Below are 21,703 nucleotides of genomic sequence, written 5' to 3' on the forward strand. Positions count from 1 at the left end.
TAAGTTCTCTGCATATTCAGGATATCATCCTTTTCAGTCTGGGACAAGCACAGTGTGGGGACAGGGGGTTAAACTGAAAGGGCCCACACTGGCTGAACGCCACATGCGTATGACGTATTTTAAAAGATCTTTATTATATTTTTTTTAATTGAAGTACAGTCAGTTACAATGTGTTATAAGGTCTCTAATTGATGGACTTCAGGGTGCAACTACCTCCAGTGGCATTTTTAAAATAGAATTTATTTTAGATTTACAGAAAAATTGAGAAAGTGATATAAAAAGTTCCTACATACCCCCTAGCCATTTTTGTCTATTTATTAGCATTTTCCATTAATGTGGTGCCTGTGTTACAATTAATGACCAATATTGATACATTCACATTATCCACAGACCATTCTTTATTCAAATTTCCACCTCCAGATGTACTTTGCACTTTATAAAATGCATTTGAATTTCCAAGAACTTAAACTGTTTAAAATTATAATAACGTCACTAAATTCTAAATAAGGAGTTACAAATACATATTTTTCCCTTTGAAGTAAATATATTTTAGCCATATGGATAGCTCTCCAAAATATCAGGTTATTATGTTAACTTGGCATCACCATTTTATCTTTAAATATAATTTAGAAATTAGCAAAAAAAAAAAAAAACTTTCAGAATCTGAAAGACAGAAAATATAAAAAAAGCATCTTGAGAACTGCTACTGAATTTATTTTTAATTCTTTCAAAAAGTTATTTTAAAGTGCTTCTATCGATCAAAAATAACCAGTGCAAAAATATTACATTATATAAAGATCCTGTTTTCTTCCTCTTAAAACCATTAGATAAAATATTTAGTCATACTTACTAAACATATTCAATCGTGAAAAAATATCTGTACTAGCTGATAAAAATGCATAAAATTTAAATTATTTTCTGAAATCACAACAGAGATTGCAATATGCTATGTACTGAATGTCTGTTTTCCTCCCAAATCCATTTATTTAAGCCCTAATCCTCAGTGTGATGGTTTGGAGGTGGGGCTTTGGGAGGTGATTAAGTCATGAGGGTGGAGCCCTCACGAATAGGATTAGTGCCCTCATAAGGGAAGACATGAGACAGATAATCTCTCCACCTTGTGAGGACACAGCAAGAAAGCATAGGTCTGCACACCAGCAGCTGGCCCTCACCAGGAAGAAGACCAGAAACTCTTTGATCCTGGACTTCCCAGCTTCCAGAACGGTCAGAAATAAGTGTCTGCAACATTGTAAAATGATTATAAATCAATAAAAAAATGTTAAAAAAAATAAGTGTCTGTTTAAGCTACCTAGTCTACAGTATCTGTTATAGCAACTGGCGCTGACTAAGACAGTAGGAAAAAAAATATCATTTCTGAAATAGTACTTTCTTCACTTATTCCTCCATTAGGTATGGAAATAATTTTGAAACAATTTGTTGTCACTGAAATTTGTTTACCATCAAGGGAGAAAGGCTGTATGTAGTCTTTTTAGAAGCATCTTTAAAAGCAAAATGGGCACACTGTTGTGATGTGCCGGGCAAGCTGCTTTTCTAAAGTAATTAGAGTTTCACTTTTTAAAACTTGCTGGTAAAGTGAATGTGATTAACTGGATATTATTAAATAGACATTAGACTACTGATCAGGAAAGCTATATTTCTTAATCCGTGGTTGAATATATTATAGTATAAAATTAATGATATGCTTGAACTGGCGGATTCCACTCTGCATTTATAATTTCACTTCATTAAAATGATTTAAAAACGAAAGCAAAGGCAATTTTTTCTTTTAACAAGAAGGCAACAAACTCCTGGATTGTTGTCAAAGATAAAGTCACGTCCAACTCTTGTAACCTAGGTAATTTTCTCACTGTTGGCAGACACTGATACCAGTTAATACTATAAGCTTTTTTCTAACATTATCATTTAAGACAATAATTTTTGGAAGAAACTGGAAATGTAGAAGACATAGTGGTGGAATCCTTTTTGCCCTTTGAAAAAGGTCACTTAAAAAGAATGTAACGTTCTGAAATGTAAATTGTGTAGGAAGTTCATCAACCATATTAACAGAAAGTTGGTTGGTAATGAATTTGAAAGTAAGTATCTTAAGAGATGTTTTTCCCCCTTATGCTCTTCTTATTTTAACTTGTTTTTTTCAGATTTTGTTTGTTTCTGGTTTTGTTTTGTCTTACTGTGAAAGTGCCAAAATGCATATGTGCAGGATAAACTCTAAACCACACGGTTATCACCCATCCTGAGGCAGCGTGGGGCTAGCGCCCCAAGAGGCTCTGTGTTATACACGTTCCTTTTCAGAAGTAACCATAATCCTTGCTTTCATGATATCCATTTCCTTGCTGTTCTTTAGAGTTTTGTTTACCCTGTTTTGGAACTTAAAACAAATTTAATAATACTATAGCTTTGTCTCTGCATCTTACTTCATTTGTTCAGATAGTTCTGAAAGACTTAGCTATGCGATTCTTGCAAAAGTTCTTTATTTCCAATGAGTGAATACTTTCATAATGTTTGAAAATACACACTTTAAGGTAAATATTCTGCTGTTATGTGTATGTATATATATATTATATATATATACATACACATTGGGAAACAGCTGTCTTGTGATTTCCTCTCTAGGAAGGAAAGAAAACATGACATAATCTTATCTTCATGTAACCATGTTGGTAATAGAAGTTCTGATACACAAATTATTTTGCTCAGTAATAAATCCCCACATAAGAGATATGTTTGGCCCCTAGTTTAGAATTGCTGGTGGTAAATGAACCTATTATCTGTGGATGTATAGGGCATGGTCCCTGAGAAAATTCTACATGAACTCTGTGAATATCCAGAGATTAAATGAAAATATTTCATCACTTAAAATGCTTCCTTCTTGTGAGAAAACTGTCGTCCTCATTCAGGTAACTCATCATCTTCCTCAACAATCAACATGTGTCTGATGAAGAAAATATCTGGGAATCTTGAACTCCCAATTTATCCCAAATATTAACTACTGTATATAAAATAGGCAAACAACGAGTTTTTACTGTAGAGCACAGGGAACTATATTCTATATCTTGTAGTAACCTATAATGAGAAAGACTATGGAAACAAATATACGTATGTATATGTATGACTGAAACATTATATCATACACCAGAAATTGACACATCATTGTAAACTAACTATACTTCAATTAAAACAATAAAAATATTCAAAAATTTAATAAAGAAAATATCTGGGGAGCTATATGGGTTCTCTCTCAACTTCTCCGGGGCTTCTTGAGTGTGAGTATCCTAGAAATTATTTGTAACATGTGTCATCGGGTGATATCTTTGATCCGTGTGGGTCTGATTGTCACAATCACATTCTTTACATTAGCTCAAGGATAGGCACTGCTACTGAGCCTGCACATGTGTATGCCAGCTGCTGTGGAGTTAGCTGACAATGGTTCACGGCTGCACCTGCTCTGCTGAGTTGCCTCTGGCCAATGGGGGTCACTTTGCCTGGAGTTACGTGGATGGAATGACATCCCGTACCACCCTAAAGGTTTTCTCACTCACCATATCCTCCTGAAATTCTCCTTCATATTCAGGCTTATAAGTTCTCCTCTTTGTCTCCTTCTGCTCTCCTTCAAATTGCTAGGTAGAGTAAATTATCTTCTCTGACTTTGTCCTTTCCCCTTTCCCCCTTTAAGCCAGCTTCTCACGTCTGTTTCTCTGCATAAGGCTTACTCGTATTTTCTACAGCTGATTCAGGAGTAGTTCGTATTAATTGGGTAATTAATAGTAATTGGTAATTGCACTGAGAGTAATTGGAAATAATAATTGAGAATTATTTTGCCTTCTTTCTAAGTGTAATGCTATTGTATATTTCATATTCATGTGTTTGGCTAATTTTTTGATCAATGTCCTCATGTTTTAATTACTTTGTAAGAAGGCTGCATAAAATAGACTTTAATTCTATGCTATAAATCTCCAAAATAGCCCCTTATTTTCTACCTACAGTGATCAATGTTTAACATTCTATGTTGCTTCCTTTTTCTTCTTTGTGTTTCTCACATGTGTAAGTGTACTGGAAGACGCTTGTGTAGACATTTGAATTTACAGAGGAAGTGACCTTCAGTATCCTTGTGTTCCCTCATATTCCAGACCTTCCTTGCCGTCTGGCTGACCGTGGATTCATTCTTGTAAATGGAACGAGCAAACTAGCATATTCCACTTCCAGGTGCTTCACTGGAAGGAAAGTTCTCTGAAATGGTGAAACCACACAAAGAAAACAGCCCAGCAGGCAGGCCAGGAGAGCTTGCCGTCCATCCGAGTGGCACCTGAGAGGGCACCCAGAAACCTTTCCCTGTGCTGGGACTCCAGCAGTGGACGTTTAAGCAAATACCTGCTCATTCAAACTACAGGTCAAATGGGAATTTTCACAGCCTTTGAGAGATGGCGATGATTATGAGAATTAAATGTATAGGTCCTCTTGATTCCCACCATATGATAAATGCATATGTGGCCATAAATGTGTAACTGAGCAAGACCCTGTGTGTCTTTCCAGGGTCAGACCCCCTCTCCCATCTTCTCTGCTGCAGCTCCTCTCCGATAATAATACCTCATGTATATTTCCTGAGATTTTCAGATGCTAAAAACTACCACCAAAGGGAAAAAAAAAATTAACTACTGGATGATAGAGAGCAAGTGGCTCCCAGACCTTCTGGGGCCCAGAGGTTGATAGCGTTGACTGCACTGTTCCCTCTGTATCAACCAGTGAGAGGACTGTGCACGAGCTGATCATGTACCTGCAACCCTCCTCCCTCACCTGCCTTTAGATATGCTTTGCTGAAACCCTTTGGGGAGTTCAGAGGTTGTTTTTGGTCATGAGCCACCCTGTTCTCCTCGCTCGGCCCTGCAATAAACCTTTCTCTACTCCAAACTCTTATGTCTCAGTTTGGCCTCGTGGTGTGCTGGACACATGAACTTGCCTCTGGTAACAAGTCTGCAACACAGAGATGAATGACGGGATGTTTGTTTCAGCTCTACTTGTAGTGATATAATGGAAACAAAATGAATGTCTTTAAATTAATTGTTTAAGTACATTTGAATATATCTAAACTGTGGTATAGTCTGAAACCACTAAAATAATGGATTTCATTTTTAATGGCTTAATAGAAAAAATTATATTTTAGGAATTGAGAAAATGAAGGCACAGATAAAGAAATCACGTCATATAGCTATAGCTGCCTAAGTCACAATGTGTGTGCCTGACTATACGATTGCAGGTAAAGGGGACAGAAGATGCAAGTCAGATTGCTGAAACTGTTACCCCAAAAGGTAAAGACTCTGGTTCTTGTCATACCCCAAAGACAAGTTTACAGTCAGGAGACGGTGTGTTGTGTAGAGAAAGATTCTGAAAGATTTAGTTAAAAAAAGGAAAAGTACACCCCCAAGAACGGGAGGGGGGCTGGTCCAAGGGAGGAAAAGCAGTGGTTTCTGTCTCCCCTTCTCTTACACCCTCACCTAGAGGTGATCTCTTGATTGACTGACAGCTTTTGTCCCTGGAGGGCTTAGTCATGTTTGGCTCCTTTGCACGTGTCCTTACCCACAGTGTACAGAGAAAAACTCATTGCAGTGGGGGGGGGGGCTAAATCGCAATGTTAATTATATTGCATGAGCATAGGATCGTGTCTGGTTAAGTCCTTTCCGCTACCGCACAGTCATGGCTGTCAAGTTCCAACCGGTTTCTTGCTGGCACTCATTTAGAAGTAGAGTCCCTTTATGCTGGAGTTGGGCATAGCACCATCTTCCAGACCATCCTCCCTCTCCTCCATCTATCTGCCCGGTACCCTCCCTTATCTAACTACCCAACAAAACTCGGAGGAGAAAAAAGGAAAGGCTGAATCACAGAGGCAAAAAGGGGACAGTGTTATGGCGATAAGTTTAAATTAGTGCCTAAATAAAAGATGGAAAGAAAGAATATGAGCGAGAGAGTGGGGGAGCAGGGAGGAAGGGATGAGGGAAGAGGGAAATATAAAATAACTGAACAATATATTTCTTGAAACAAAGCATTAAAAAACTAAACTCTTGAAGTGGTTCCATAAACTTGGTTTTGCATGCCTAGTTGAGGGACCCACAAGAGACTCCTCATACAGGAGAGGGAAACACACAGGTGTTTAATAAAGAGCATACAATACATTTTCAGGAGGTTCCTCTTATTTATCTTCTTGGCTTTTTCATCATTTCATGGAGGAAAGAATATGCTTCTAAAATCACTAATCTCAGACTTTCTCCTTGTACTGATAAATTTTCCTCCTCGAATAAAACAGATCAGATGATAAATATCTCTGAGTCCCCCCTCAGGCTGCACTAACAAAACACCATAGGTTAGGTAACTTATAAATAACGGAAATTCCTCACCATTCGGAAGCGTGGAAGTCAGCATGGTTAAGTCAGAGCCCTCCCCCCTTCTGTGTTGTGAACTTCCTACTGTATCCTCTCCGGGCAGAAGGAGGCCGGGGAGCTGTGTGTGGTCTCTTTTATAAGAACACTAATCTCACTCATGAGGGCTCCATGCACATAACTGAACTCCCAAGGACCTTACCTCCTAATACCAGCAAACCATTAGGATTTCAACATATGAATTTTGGGTGATACAAACATTTAGACCATAGTAAATGCTATTCAACAAAATATGCAACATCTGTTCTCTGCTTCTTGAGTGATGTCTTCCTTTGGGTTGACCATTTTAAAATATACTTACCAATTTATTTCATTCTTGAAAGCAGAAATAGATTTCTATTCATGAATTTGCCTGGCATTTAACCATTCATCATTTATTTATTGGGTACCTGTCATGTTGGACTAGGACTCTGCATGGGAGAGAAAATATTCCGGGTAGGGAGGACTATAAATAAATTCTTATAAATCACCAGGTAGTGATAGATAATATCAAAAAAATACAATAGGGCATAGACATGTGTGCCCTCGATGGGAAGACTGTTCCTGTTTATGTAGGCTGGTCAGGGAAAGCCTCTCTTATAAGATGAATTTAGCAGAGACATAAAGTCAGGAATAAGTAAACCACAAGGACTTCTTGAGAAAGAAAATTTCAGGAGGCAAAAACCACTCGTTCAAAGGTCTTCTGTTAAGAGATTACTTGGCCATTATGGCTGCAGCAGAGTGGGCTGTGGGCAGATTTGAATGGCATGAGGTGTAAGAGATCATAGAGTGGTAGCAGATAAAAATAAGACTTTTGGGGTCATTTGAAGGACATTGTGTCTTAATCCCAGAAGAAATCACTGAAGAGTTCATTGTGGAAAGAATATGAGCCAACATGTTTTAAATCAGCCATTCTGGCTGCTGTATTGATGACACAATATAGAAGAGCTCATGTGAAAACACAGGGAGAAATATTTGCAGTTATATAGGACAGGTGCGTTAGAGGCTTGTCCTGGGGTGGCAGCATTGAAGGTGCTGGGACCTGTCAAGGAATGATTGGCTTCTGGATATATTCTGAAGGTATACATCATACATTTTTGATATACTGCATACAGGTTGGCAGATTAATTTAGGAAGCAAAGCTTATTTTAAGGATTTGTAGACTGGCAGCATCATATGCTCTGAGGGAAAATATTGTGAAATTACTGATTTTGGAAGGAAAGCAGTACTGTTATATGTATAAAGTGTGAAGATGTCTATTAGTTCTGAAACCTATTAAGGAGTTGAGTCTGTAAATCAGAATAGAGTTGACTGAAGAAAATAGAGAGATGATTTTGAAAGTCATAGAGTGGATCGTAAGTAGAGATGAGAAGGGGGCTAAAGACTATGCCCTGGGGCATTCCTGTGTTGAGAATTTGGAGAGGTGAAGAGATACCATGAAACAAGAATGGGGACCCTTGTCCACTGAGGGGAGAATAGAACCAAGAGAGTGTGTCATTCTAGGAGTCCAGTGAAAATAATTCTTTCTAGAAGGAAGCACTAAACCATTGGTTCTGAAACTGCTGATAACTTCAATAAAATAGGTATTGAGAACTGAACATTAGTTTTAATGTGGAGATTATTGGTGAGGTTAACAGAGGCAGTTTTGGTATTCTGATGGAGCAAAACCTGATTTAAGTGAATTTAAGAAAACATAGAAAGAGAGGAAATGTATACAACAGTTACGTAGAACTATTGTGAGATTTGATTGTAAGTGGGAAAGAAAAATGGTGTGGTAGTATCAGATGGTAGAGTCAGAAAGATTTTTTTCTTAATATATGATAGTAAAACATGTTTGAAATGCTAATATGACCAATTTGGTTGAGTGAGAAAAACTGATGAGGCTAAAGAGAGAAGCTAATTGCTGGAGCAATGCACTGGGGGAGAGAGATTGCGTCCCATGCACATCTAGAGCAAATGACCTTTGACCAGAGTAGGATGCATTGGGTTTGGAGTCCATCACCTCTTACTGAATATTTTTAGCATCCACCTTTCAGATTTGGTGCTTAAGGGCTGATTACTCTAACTCCAATTGTTTTCCAGTGAACTAGCAGTCCAGAGAGTGAGAGCTGGAATTATGGATACTTGCATCCAAATGGATTCATTTTCTATACCCTTGATGAAGCTTCTGTGCCTAGGAGCCACCATCAGTGTCCATATTTCTCTTTGGAGGTGCTCATATACTGTGTTTTATTTTACATGTCCTATATGGCCTGGTGTGGTTGCCAGGTCTGTCAGTACATTAAGAGCTTCATTTCTAAATCTTGTGGCCCCTACACCTTTAACACACTTAGTTTCTGTGTATTCTGTTTGAAGTAGATCAATGTCAATAGATCCAAAGATCCACTCTTGTCCTCAAGACCTTGAACCTCTGAATAAAAGAGATGGTGGGCTCTTACTGATCACTGAATGAAGAGCTACTGAGCTACTGTATTTTCTCTTCCTCAGGGCACCATGTTTACTACAGGTTAACTTCTCCATTTTCTTGTGTTTTATATATCTTTTGACATACATGTGTCATACTTTTCAGACTGATTTCTTCTCTGCCGACCTTTTTATTCCTCTGGTCATTTAAAGTGGAATCAGGAAGAGTTGGAGGAGATCATGGGATTATGATCCTTGGGTGATGTCTTTATTTTCTAGGAATTCCAAAGTATGGCTTTTGAAGTTTAAATAAATCTCAACCTTAAATGATTTCTCATGACTGATAAAAATAAAACCTTGCACAATTTGACGCCTGTGCAGTTTCAGATCCTTCTCTCTCATTTGTATTTCTATAAACTCTGGGTTCTAGTAAAGCTATTCTTTTCCTCTTGAAGTAAATAAGACAAATCTTATTTCCTCAAATGTCTACCATTTATTTTATACAAACAATTCTGCTGAATTGCCAGGCTCATTTATTTTTATAAATGTGATCAGGCAATTTTGTCTCGATCTCTGAATCTGTAGTTAATCTTTCCTCCCTCATGTTCCATTACTCAGATTAGGATGAAAGTTAGGGTGTTTGTGGCTTGTATGGTTCCACTTCATTGTGTGCACATATGTTCATACTGAAAGGACTATAGGCATAGAGCTTATTTATTACTTAGGTGAATTTCTGTCACTTCCTTGTAACACTCTCAAGCTAAACATCTCACTATAAGTTTTATTTTTCTTCTAACCTTTTTTTTGGGGTAAAGATTAGTGAATATTTCTTGTTTAATTTTTTTCCACCCCAAAATACTTAGCCCTCAGTCTAACAAAGAGGAAGAATTTCATCAATGTTTGTTGAATGAGACTTCTGGATATTTTGTTTTAACCTGAGTTAAAGGTTACAGTGGTAAGAACACAAGAAATTCTGGGTGGTACAAAACATCCAGAATTTGAGCAGGAAATACAGATGCAAACAAATAGTTCTTTGGATAGTATTAGGTCATCAGGTTCTAACAGGAAAAGTAGTCACGTTTTCAGTGAGAATATCACCAATTGTTCTGAGTCTCATATTTGTTGTTTTCCTAGACCACAGTTCTGCTCAGTTTATTTAGCAGCAGTTTATCGTAATTCTAATAAATATATACTCATGATGAAAATATTCAATAAAATTTAAATAAATTAACAAGTTGTGTTTTATAACACTCAAGCAATGCATCTAACTGTGCAAAGCATTTTGCCTGCTTGACATAATCATCTTTTTTCTTTTTTTATGCAAATGAGATCACAAAGTGCATCAAAGCCACCAACAATTAATTCCTACAAGACCACAGGGACTTCTGAGGTTGCCCACCGGCAGATTTTTGTACAATGATTCCCCTCTTTGAAAGAATATTGATTTTCCTCAAGATTCTTTACAATCTTAACAGAAAATAAGCTATTAGTTTAGGAAAATAGGAATTACATTCTTGGATAATTTGTGGGTATGGGATTAGTTCTATGAAAGGAGAAAAATCAATGCTACAAATCTATTATCTTTATTTAGAGAGACAAAGAAATCCTTCAATCAATAGTTGTTAGTTTTTCATCTCTGCTTTGTTACTACTGTGACGTCTTTATAAAACCCACTGCCTTTTCACTCACGGCATCAACTGCTCTTTATTAGACGACAGTGTTTTACGGATGCTGTAAGTTAATTGTGTCAATGTTTGAACTTAAGAACTATAATTAATACAATGCTTTGACTTCCCCGTAGGCACAGGTGTTCCTGGTTATAAAAACGAAATGCTGTGATTAGTTTTATGACTGAGAAGCAAACTTCGTAACAATGAAATGCTCAGAAACTCTGAATAGAATGACAATTACTCTGTGAAAAATGTAACTTTTAATATAGCAGGAGAGAGGAAGAAAACACTGCTGTAATGATTATTGTATCCAATATTTGACACAAGTTGCATTTGAATCGAATTTAGGTAGATTCAAGAATATTAAAGGAAAAAGTATCTTTAAAAGCTTACTTCACAGTAATATGGGGGAAAAAGTGAATTCACTGAACAATATACCATCCAAAATGGAAAAAAAAAGTTAAACAATTGTGCAAATTATTTTTTAATTTGGATGACAGTGGTTAGTTCATACTCTCCTACACATAGGATCTCAATGGAATTTTAAACGTTTCTACTCATAAAATTCAGAAAACCAGTGTCTCTCTAAAGAATGAATGTGATTTCAATACCAGAAGAAATAACATACAAAATAGATTTTGTAAAAATACAGTCTCCACTTAAAATTATTTCCATCTATCAAAAGGAGCTAGAAAAATTTTCAAGAGGTTTTTGGTTTGATTATTTGATTTTGTTGTTGTTGTTGTTGCTTTTTTGTTTGTGGTGGTAGTGGGTAAGATGGAGTCATTTTTCTTCCTTATTTTTTTCTTCATCTCTCTATGTTTAACTTAAAAACAAAAATCACATACACGAAAGATTTGGACAACAAAAATAAAACCTTTATTCCAGTGATAAGCTACAAATCAAAAATGCTATGTTCAAAAACTAACGTACAAGAAGTTTCTTGGTTTGTATCTGAAGTTCTGTAGGCCAAAGACTGTTTATTATGATTACTTTCTCTCTCTTTTTTTTTTTTTTTTTAGCTGACAGAGAGCTGATTGGCTCACATTATTTTTCCTCCACCTACACTTAAATTCTGAATCTGGTCAGGGAGGCACTGCACATTTTCTGTAACACCCTGCTGGTAATTGAAGAACTGAAGCATGCTGCACCTGAGCGAAGAGCCCCGGAGCCTTGAGCCAGCTCTCAGCATCCCGCCTTGGCTGGGTGAATTGTCCCTCTATTTGGAAGCTGTATTTCAAAGATTGTGCCTCGGATGTAGGGAGTTTCTGATCAAAGACAAATGGAGCATCCTAAAGGAAAAAGGCATACCCAGTGTACCATTTACTGTAACAGATTTCCAGCCTTTTTCTCTGAGTATTTTTCAGGAAATAGCAGATCCTCAAAAAAAAAATACCATATGAAGTAAGTAATAATGAGAATGAAGGTAGCATGGGAACTTGAAGGATAATGCTAATATTTAATAACATATTAACTGGAAAAATTTTAAAAAGCAGGAAATAAGACACTAAACTAAGTACTATGAAATCGAGTAGAAAAAAAAATTGAACAAATATATTTTGGAGATCATCACAAGGAAATTACTAAAATAAGATATCTAAAATTGAATCTTAAAAAGAGTATTTGTCTCTAAGAACCAAAACTAAAGTCCAGGAGTCTTTCAAAGGGGGAAAGTACTCATCCAGAGGAGGCACTAAATTCCCCTGTCCTCAACTTTCATGTCTACTACTTCCTGAATTCTCTACTTCTCTGACTCTCTCTCCCTCAGACTCTTTGGATCCAGAGAATGTTCTTACACTTTAGTTTTTGTTTTTTTTTTTCTCCTGAGTCTGCAAGGTCAATCTTTAAAGTATGGGTTAGATATACAATATAATTATCGAGTTTTGATTTGCGGATTTTTCCTGTTGTGCAGTAAACTACAACCCCCTAGGCACCTGTTTTTCTGCTCCCCTTAGTTACCACTGGCTGAGCATCTTTGGGAATCTGTGCAGTAAATGGCCTTGCAGGAGCTTATTTCTTTCAAGGCATCCTGAGATATCTTAATGTTGAAATATGATTGTTTCACACAAAATGCGGTTTGCAGTGTATTAGCTTTTGAAGAATATTTTATTGCAAAACTGAAGTGTGATTATAGCTGCTGTTTTAGCCAAGAGTGCTTTTGTTTAAACCGCCTGCTGCCCTGGTCCCTGGATGATACATATTTATACAGTGTTCTGTAAACTTTAAGAAAAGAGCAGTATTTTCATGAAATACATTTAACCAGGCTTTGTTGCTTCTGGGAAGGAAATTAGGGCATCATTTGTGATTCTCTTCACATGAAAGCAGAAAGTGCAAAGGATAATCTTTGTTTGATATGGAGTATGATAATAATTGTTTTCCGAAACCAAAGTGTTTGAATCTGCTAAGAGACTCTTGAAAAATGGGAATAAATATGTTAATGTTTGTAGAAACAGCTTGTACTTTAATAAAAAAAAAGAAATTCTTAAAAATGTTATAAACTTGCTTTTGAAAAAGAAACCCTGAATAACTTACTTAGTTCAAGAGTTATTAAATATTTCCATGAAAAATTAATGGACAAATGCTTGTATACATGCATGTTGAAATTTTTATATTATAATAACAGCTAAGAGAAAATTTTTATAACAAATCACAAAACTATTAAGATTAAGATATGGTTGTCAAATATCCTATTCTAATAGACCTGAAGAAATAATAAGTATCTCCAGGCACACAGATTCACATAAACATCATTTCACTTTTAGCAGAGGACCTAGACTACTGATGGAGGATACCTACTGGAATATATAAGGCCTCACAGCAAAAATTATATAGGGCACATTTATACATTGTTTTAATTAAATTTTTAAACTGAAAATGTGCAGCAAGCTCTCATCATATCTAAAGATGGAACCTCTACTCTGTTGTACAGATAATGTCATTCCAGATACTTTATATATGAAGAGAGCTAGAATTTTGTAGAATCCCCCTTGAAAGTGAGTTTTGCACCCAATTCCAATGTGTTCAGGGTATTTCCCGCCACACCAGGAAGCCATTCTGGAACACCAGCTGCGTATCTTACAATTCAACTCAGTCTCTCACTGTCCACTTGGAGACAGCAACATCAGATCCACAGATTAAGAACTTGGTCCTACAAGACTACCTCTATCAAGCCCTCCCCCCCCCAATTTAAATGCCAATCAAAAATCCATCTTGTCACCTATGCTTCTGACTTACCCACTATAGATTGGAGGTTCCATCAACCTCCTTGGGTTTGGTTAATTTGCTAGAGCAGCTCATGATCTCAGAGAAACATTGTATATACTAGGTCACCAGTTTATTATAAAAGGGTATAATTCAGGAATAGCCAGATGGAAGAGCTGCATAGGGAAAGGAAGGGGGAAACAGCACAGGGCTTCCAGGCCCTCACCCCAAATCTCCAGGTGCTCACTAATCCAGAAGCTCTCCAAGCCCCACCCTTTTGGATTTTTTTAATGGAGGCTGCATTACATAGGCATGATCAATTAAATAATTGTCAGTGATTGAACTCAATCTCCAGCCCCTCTCCTCTCCCTGAAGGTCAAGTGATGGGACCAAAAGTTTCAACCCCCCTAAACACCTGATTGGCTCCACTGGCAACTATCCCCAACCCTAGGTTACTGAGGGGCTTTCCAAAAGTCACCTCATTATTATACAAAACACACTTTATAGCTCTTATCACTTAGGAAATTCCAAGGTTTTAGGAATTCTGCACTAGAAATGAGGACAAAGACCTCATTTCTTATATATATTTCTTATAAATCATAATATCACAACATATTATGAGTTTGTGTAATACTTACTTATGATAAGACTGATGCTATGCATATTTGACAAAATACTTTAAAGTTTTATTGCATCATAATAGAGGATACAGAATATAAATGTATCTTATTACTGGTAATGTTAACCTTGATCAGTTGGTTAACATTGGGTCTTCCAGGATTCGCCACTATTACCATTTTTTTCCCTTTCCATACTTTATTTTTCAGCAATGAGTCACTAATTACTGTCCATACTCAACCTGAGAGTTGGGAGATAAAACTTCACCTCTTCGAGAAGTCCAAGAATTTGGGGGTATATGATTAAACAATCATAGAAATTAATAAGTATTTGGGGGAGACACTTTGTGCATATAAAAATCTCCTTTTTCTCCTTAAAGTTTCACTACTAATCTTAGTATACTTCGGTTGATCTTGTCTGCAGCAACTTTCTTGACTGTTCTAATGTTAATTTTCTATTTCTCTCATCCCTTCTGTGTTTTAAAATTGGATTTTCTCTGTAAGAACATGCAAATGAAATCTCCTGCCCTTTTGTAGCTTGTATTATTCCATTATACAGTCCTCTCCCTACCTCAAAATTGTCACCTACAGAATCCCCTGTATTCTCACTTATCCAAGAATAATTTGAATGCTGTCTTCTTGTCCACTCCTATTTCTGTCAAAGCTGTTAGAGATTCAGAGTCTACTGTTTGATCCACTTAATGCCTTGGAACCTCAATTTCCTGACTTTTTCACCCTTACTTTGTTCATTTGTTCCCAGGGTCATGCCTTAGGCTACAGGTCACCTTCAGACGACTTTAGGAATATGTCAGGTAAGATAAAATACAGAAAAATAATGTCCTAGGCCAAAGGAATTTGAGGGAACTGCGACAAACAGGAGATAACAGCCTGAAAGAATAAAATTCAAATTTCTTATTTATTTACTGAAGCCAAACAAATCCAAGCAACTCTTCAGGTTGCTGTTATTCTTATTGTCATCAGTTTGTGCATTTTGACTGAGAACAATAACTTATGAAAGAAAACACTTACTTCAAATATCATATCCATCGACCTCTGCCTCTTGTTTTTTCAGTCTCCTCGCTCTTGTACTCTTACAGGTAGAACTACTGAACTTCAGTGAGGCTTCCTATCTACTCATTACCCTGATCCCACTAACCACACACTCCTTCTAAACTCACCTCTTTGTCTAGTTTAGACCCCGCGGTCCATTTCTAAATTGCATTCTTCGAAATATGAATAATCCCTGCGTTTCTCTCTCCATCTCCGATAACTGGGGACACTTCAGTGCCAGTTGAACGCAAGTATCTATTCTTTTTTCTATGTGACCTGAAAGAACAGAATGTTCACACTAGCTCTGCTTTAAGTTGAACTGCACAAACCCCAAATAATGGTACCTCATCCTGGCCATTTTCAGTTGGATGGCCTACTAGGTTATGCTTTGATTTTCCTGGGATAGCAGAATTGAATTTCTCCTCCTCAAGCCTCCTACTCCTGGATCCAACTGTGTGGAAGTTCCCTTCACCTTACTTCCTGTAAAACATTCTCCCTGATTTTGTCAAGACTTTGACTCTTTCCATTAGGGCTTCTTTCCACTAACATTATCAATTTCCTATTCTACCATGTAATTTCTCATCACTTTTTCCAACCTTCTTTTCTCTGTGCATTACTTTCCCTACTAAGGGCATCACAAAAAGCCTTGTTGGTCAACACCAAAGTCTAGGAATCATAAACAATTATGATCATTCTGTAATATCCCAAATCCAATCTCAGTAAGTTCTGTAAAATTATTCCAACATATTTTGTGTATAGTCAAGATCTCAGCGCTTACACTGTTACCCACCTAGTTCAAGACAACATCATCTCTCAGAGAACTACAATGCTGGTTATTGATAGGCTGAGACTCACATAAAACACCATGATTTTCATCTCAGATTAAATATTAGTTCACTAATAAAAGTTTTCAAAACTCTTCCAGCTAAAGCAACCTCTATCCTCTACCATAGGAGTTGTCTATCGTGTTAAGATGTCTTATTTTCCTGTATGAGCACTTTTAAATTTAAATTATTTATTATTTACAAATACATTGCTCTTGCTACCTCTTTAAAATATGCTCTGTGATGTCAGAGACTTGCCATCAAGGAAGCCTTAAAACCTGGAGTAAATTAGTAGAAAAATTAATAAATACGTTAATCTCATTAACATGAAAGCATGCCAGATAACAGTCAGCCCCATGAAGTGGAAAAAAAAAAAATTAACAATCAGAGCGCTCCCTGTCTTTTGACAAATGACTTAAAATTAGACAAAAAATGCAGATCTGGCCAATAGAACATGAGGGGAAAGTCTATCCTGGAATGTCTTGGAAAAGTTACTTGCTTTCCTAAAAGAGACTCAAGAGAGGCATGGCTCTATGTGGAGGTGACGTACTTCGAGGGGTCCCAGTTCAGCTGCAGATACAGGGAGAGTGGTTCACCTGCTGAGGTTTTCTGGACAGAGAGCTGTAAAGAATTCAAGTCTCTGATGTTTGATCCACTATTTACCGCTCTGTAGACATCTTCCTTCTGGGATTCCTGTGTTATAGTAATGTCTCCTTTAACACTCAAACTTTTAAAAAGTTTTCTTTGTGTTAAATTTTTATAGCTGGCTTTTCTGTTACCAGCAGCCCAAAGCATCATAACAAATATAAACTTTTTTTTCTTTTTGCTCCCTTTCACAGCAAAGCTCTTCCAAAATTTACACTCTTTTGTTATGCTAATACCTCACTTTTAGTTCACTTTTCAACCCACCACAATCTGGTTTCCCTCCTTACTACACCAGAAGGGAAGTCTACATATTACATGGTCATCAATGACCTCTATGTTACCAGTTTCAGGAAAGAATATTGTATTCCCATTACATCGTAAATATCAGAAGACAGCATAAATGTGTATCTTCCCTTTGTTTGAATTCTTGATTCCTTTGATAATCAGTGAGCCCCCCTTTTTAGAGTTGGATCATTTAAATGTTTTGCTTATAGGCAAAGTATTAAAATTACTTCTTTCTTGTGTATTTTTTCTTTGCAGTGTAACTCTTGCATAATGTCCAAGAAATACGCTAAACAGATCAGAATTTCCTACCGTATCTCTTCCCAGATGCTAATCCAGCATGCAATACCCTTTCCACATCACTCCTTAAAGTGTGCTTATTACCTAATTTTTTAATTAGAGATATTATGGGTAGCATTAGTTTGCTGGGTATTTCAAATCACTAGCATATAATTATACAGCTGCATTTAAAATTAAATAATATGCATATGAATAAGTTTTGATTTATCATTTTAGAATCTCTTAATATCTTTAAATTAACATCAAACTAAGATAATCCAGGATTAAAACTCAATACTGCAAATCATGTGTGTGTGTTTGTGTGCATGCCAATGTTCCAGTTCACATAATTTATAACCAGAAAAATTGTTGGACTAAATTTTGGTATATGGAAGTTGTGAACACTTGAATTTAAATTTTGCCAAGGTGATAGTTATAAATGTTAAGAATCATAGTTTTTAAATGTGTCCCTGTGTCTATGCTTATAGCAGAGCAAGGTGGTGGCTCTTAAAGATCTTTTTTGTTGTACTGAAAGACATTGGCATCTTTTTTTGATACATTGTACTGAGGTTTTTTCCAGTATGTTTTACCTAAGAATATATGGCAGAATATATATTCTTAAAAACATACTCAGTGACTTCTACTTTATGAACCTGTGTAAGAAATATATTGATAATGTGGAGATTCATTAAGAAAAACAAAATAAACTTCCTGATTCTCACCCAACATGTAAAGAGCTCGAAAGTCATCATCCCGTCCAAACAACAGTAAGAAGTGAGACAAACTGGAAGTCAGCAAGTTTTTTCACACCTGTCACAGAACTGAGGTCACAGGATAAATAGCTGGCCCCCAGATTGGAGTGACAGGCAGGCAGATACAGAGATTCACAATTTACCTGAGCAGAAACCCATGAGGAGAAACCTCTGTGAGAACCAATCTCCTGGGGTCAGAAAAGCTAATCTGTATTTGTAGGACTGCTGTAGACTCACTGAAGAAGTCTGAGAGGTAAAACTCTCATAGGGGCCACTCTTAGGAGGAGTTCCCCACAGTTGTGTCCGTTTTACCTCGAGGAGCCTTACCAGGTTTTTGCAGTAAAGATCAGAGGGAAGCTCCCTCAAGTTTGCATCACGGAGCGGGAAAAGCCAGGGCGTTCTGCTCTTCTTAGTAGGCATGCCCTCAACAGAACCCATTTTACTAGTTCCTGAACTAAAGGGTTTTACCAGAACCTGATCAGCCTGGGAAAGGGGAAATACCCAGCTCCAGCCTCTTCTAGTCATCCTACCCCACTGAAGGCTGACAAGCATTTGTGAAGTTCACAGCACGGGGGTGCAGGCTCACAGAACTGAGACCCAACCACAGGACGACAGAAGGCCTCTCCTCCCAGCAGACCATACGACACTAGAGGCCTATTTACCAGAGGTCCTTTTACCCAGTACATCGTGTGTAGCTATCAAGAAAAAATAACAAGGCATATTAAAATATAAAAAAAAAAACCTCCCATAATTTGAAGAGAGAGAGCAAGCATCAGAACCATATTTAGAAATGGCAGTGATGTTGGAATTATCCAACCAGGAATTTAAAATAACCACATTTAATATGCTAAGGGCTATAATGAAAAAAGTAGACAACACGGAAGAACATACGTTCAATGTATGTGGAGAAATGGAAATTCTAAGATAAAGTCAAAAAGAAATGGTAGAAATGAAAAACACTGTAATAGGTGGGACACTGCTGAGGAAAGAATCTGAATTTGATTGTAGGTAAATAGAAACTTCCAAACAAAAATGTAAAGAGAAAAAAACTGAAAAACAAACAAAACCCCCAGAATATCCAAGAAAGGTGGGACAACTACAAACAGTGGAACACATGCATAACACTGTTACCAGAAGGAGACGAAGGATAAATGAAGCAATGTTTGAAGTGATAATAACTGAGCATCTCCAAAAATTAAGGGCATCAATAAAAAGACAGAGATAGTCATAGCAGATTAAAAAAAAAAAAAATAGACCAAGATACACGTTGTCTACAAGAAATCTACTTTAAATATAAAAACACATGTGTATTAAGAGTAGGTGGGTGAAGGAGGATAAACCATGCTAACATTAATTAAAAGAAAGCTGGAATAGCTACACTAATCACAGACAGAGCCGACTTCAGATCAGGAGAACTATTGGGGAAAGATGGCGTTGCATAATGAGGTAGGGGTCAGTTCTCCAAGAACACACAGCAATCCAAACGTGTACGTGCCTAAAACAGAGTCAAATACGTATTATGTGGGTGCATATTTAATGATTCCCTTAAAAGTATTATAATATAAAGACTCAGAAAGATAGATAGATATTGTACGTATTATCTCACATATGTATGAATATGTGTTTAAAATGTATTTTTTAAACTTAAGAACAAGTGTATTATATATGTCTTTAATAATTTATGAATAAAAGAAAGAAAGCATTCTTAGCATCATCTAGAACATTCATCTCTAACCAATATCTGATGATTTTAATGCAGAAGTAGGCATTCCAGTAAAATCAGGAACTCACAAGGATTTGCATCATTATCAGTCTCATTTAAGAACTCTAAATTTTGAAAACAATGCAATCAGAATCTAACATAAAATAATAGAAAAAACTCACTGAATTAAAGAGTAACAAATTCTATTTTTGAGCCTGCATATTTACAAGGATATATATTAAAAAAAAACTAAGTGAAGAATATGAATGATAACATGCATACTTGGAGAACACCCACATAATAATATTGTGTTATAATTTGAAAATGAAGAAAGCAGAGAATCCAATGCCTGTTTTGATTGCATGTTAGAAAATATTACACGTTTGAAATTGGCATGATAATAAATAGAAAAAAATCAACAGACTAGGTAAGGGAAGCATAAAAAGAAAAAGAGAAAATTGAAACAGTAAATGATAAATTTATCTTACAAAACAATGTGAAGTAGATATTTAGCAAATGGACCAAATACAATTTCTGAGCACCCAAGGAATATGGTAAATCATTAGAAGATGGGGTCATGTGGAAGACAACCACAGCACGTACAACTGAAAATGTATCAGCAGTGACTCTCTCTTCCTCTTTCTTGGGAACCATATGGTCACTTATGTCTGCTCGCCAAACACATCTACTCCACATCTCTCTCTGCATTACAGCTTCTACTCCCTCAAAATTTCACTCTTCTGAAATGTTCGTTTGACTAATCATCTTGATGGCTACATGTTGTCTCCAGGCCTAGCACTACAAATTTGCACTTTGGCTTGTAAAACTTACAATATCTTCTTGATTTGTTAAAAAGTATTTCGTAAAAAAATAGATATGATGGTTTCTCCTTGAGGTGGCATCGTATATTAGACATCTGACCCCTAAATGAATGCTTTCTGCAATGTCTATTGGTGGAGAGAAAGTAGTTCCTACAGAGAAGGGATTTGAGTTGAAAAATAGAGCAAACACTATTAATTCCCTAAATGATATCCCATTCTTCTCTTTTACCACAGTGAACAAATTCTAATTTTGTTTGGGGGTAGCAATGAAAATAAACTTATCTTTTTATTCTTTGCAGATAGCAATGGGCACAGGACATATTTTTGCCTGATATAAAGAAGAGTTTACTGGATGTTTGGCCCTTCTAGGTCTTCAACTTAGATCTTCAATGACTATTTGAACAATTATACCATCTTGGAACTATCTGCCTAGACTTTCAGGGCTTCAAATAAACTCTATTTTGAATTTCAAGCAAGCTATATTTGGATTTGACATATGTAGTCAAATGCAAAACTAATTGATGGAAAATACCTTAAAACATTTCTACTACATTTCACATCACTCCCCATTAAAACGTGGAACCTTATGTTCATGCATATAGTCCTCAAAATCCCTGCCCATCCTGATCAACTCGGTCATGTGTAGTCACTAGAGCCGTCAGACTTTCTGAACTGGAGGGAACACGCTATCTTATCCCCCTGTTGCGTACGGGTGAGATGTCGTGGGGCCATTTCTTTCAGATTTCCCAGTACTCAGAACACCGTTACCATCACAATCAGGTGTACACAATTCCCATCTTGAGCTCTGTTGATTAAATGATGTCAGCATGCTACATGTGTAACAGTAATGAAAAATAAGCCTATAGTAATAAGCAGACAAACAAAAACAAAATGAAATGTGGAATACATAGAATTCGCCAGAATATGACTGTACTGCAAGAGACCATTTCTGCAGGAGAGAGATGCCACTTCCTCTGAGCTGGTGAACTACAGATGTGGCACAACCTTTGAGGAAAGCCACTTATGATAGGG

The sequence above is a fragment of the Camelus dromedarius genome, chromosome 3 (genome assembly GCF_036321535.1).
Source record: "Camelus dromedarius isolate mCamDro1 chromosome 3, mCamDro1.pat, whole genome shotgun sequence".
Taxonomy (NCBI): Eukaryota; Metazoa; Chordata; class Mammalia; order Artiodactyla; family Camelidae; genus Camelus; species Camelus dromedarius.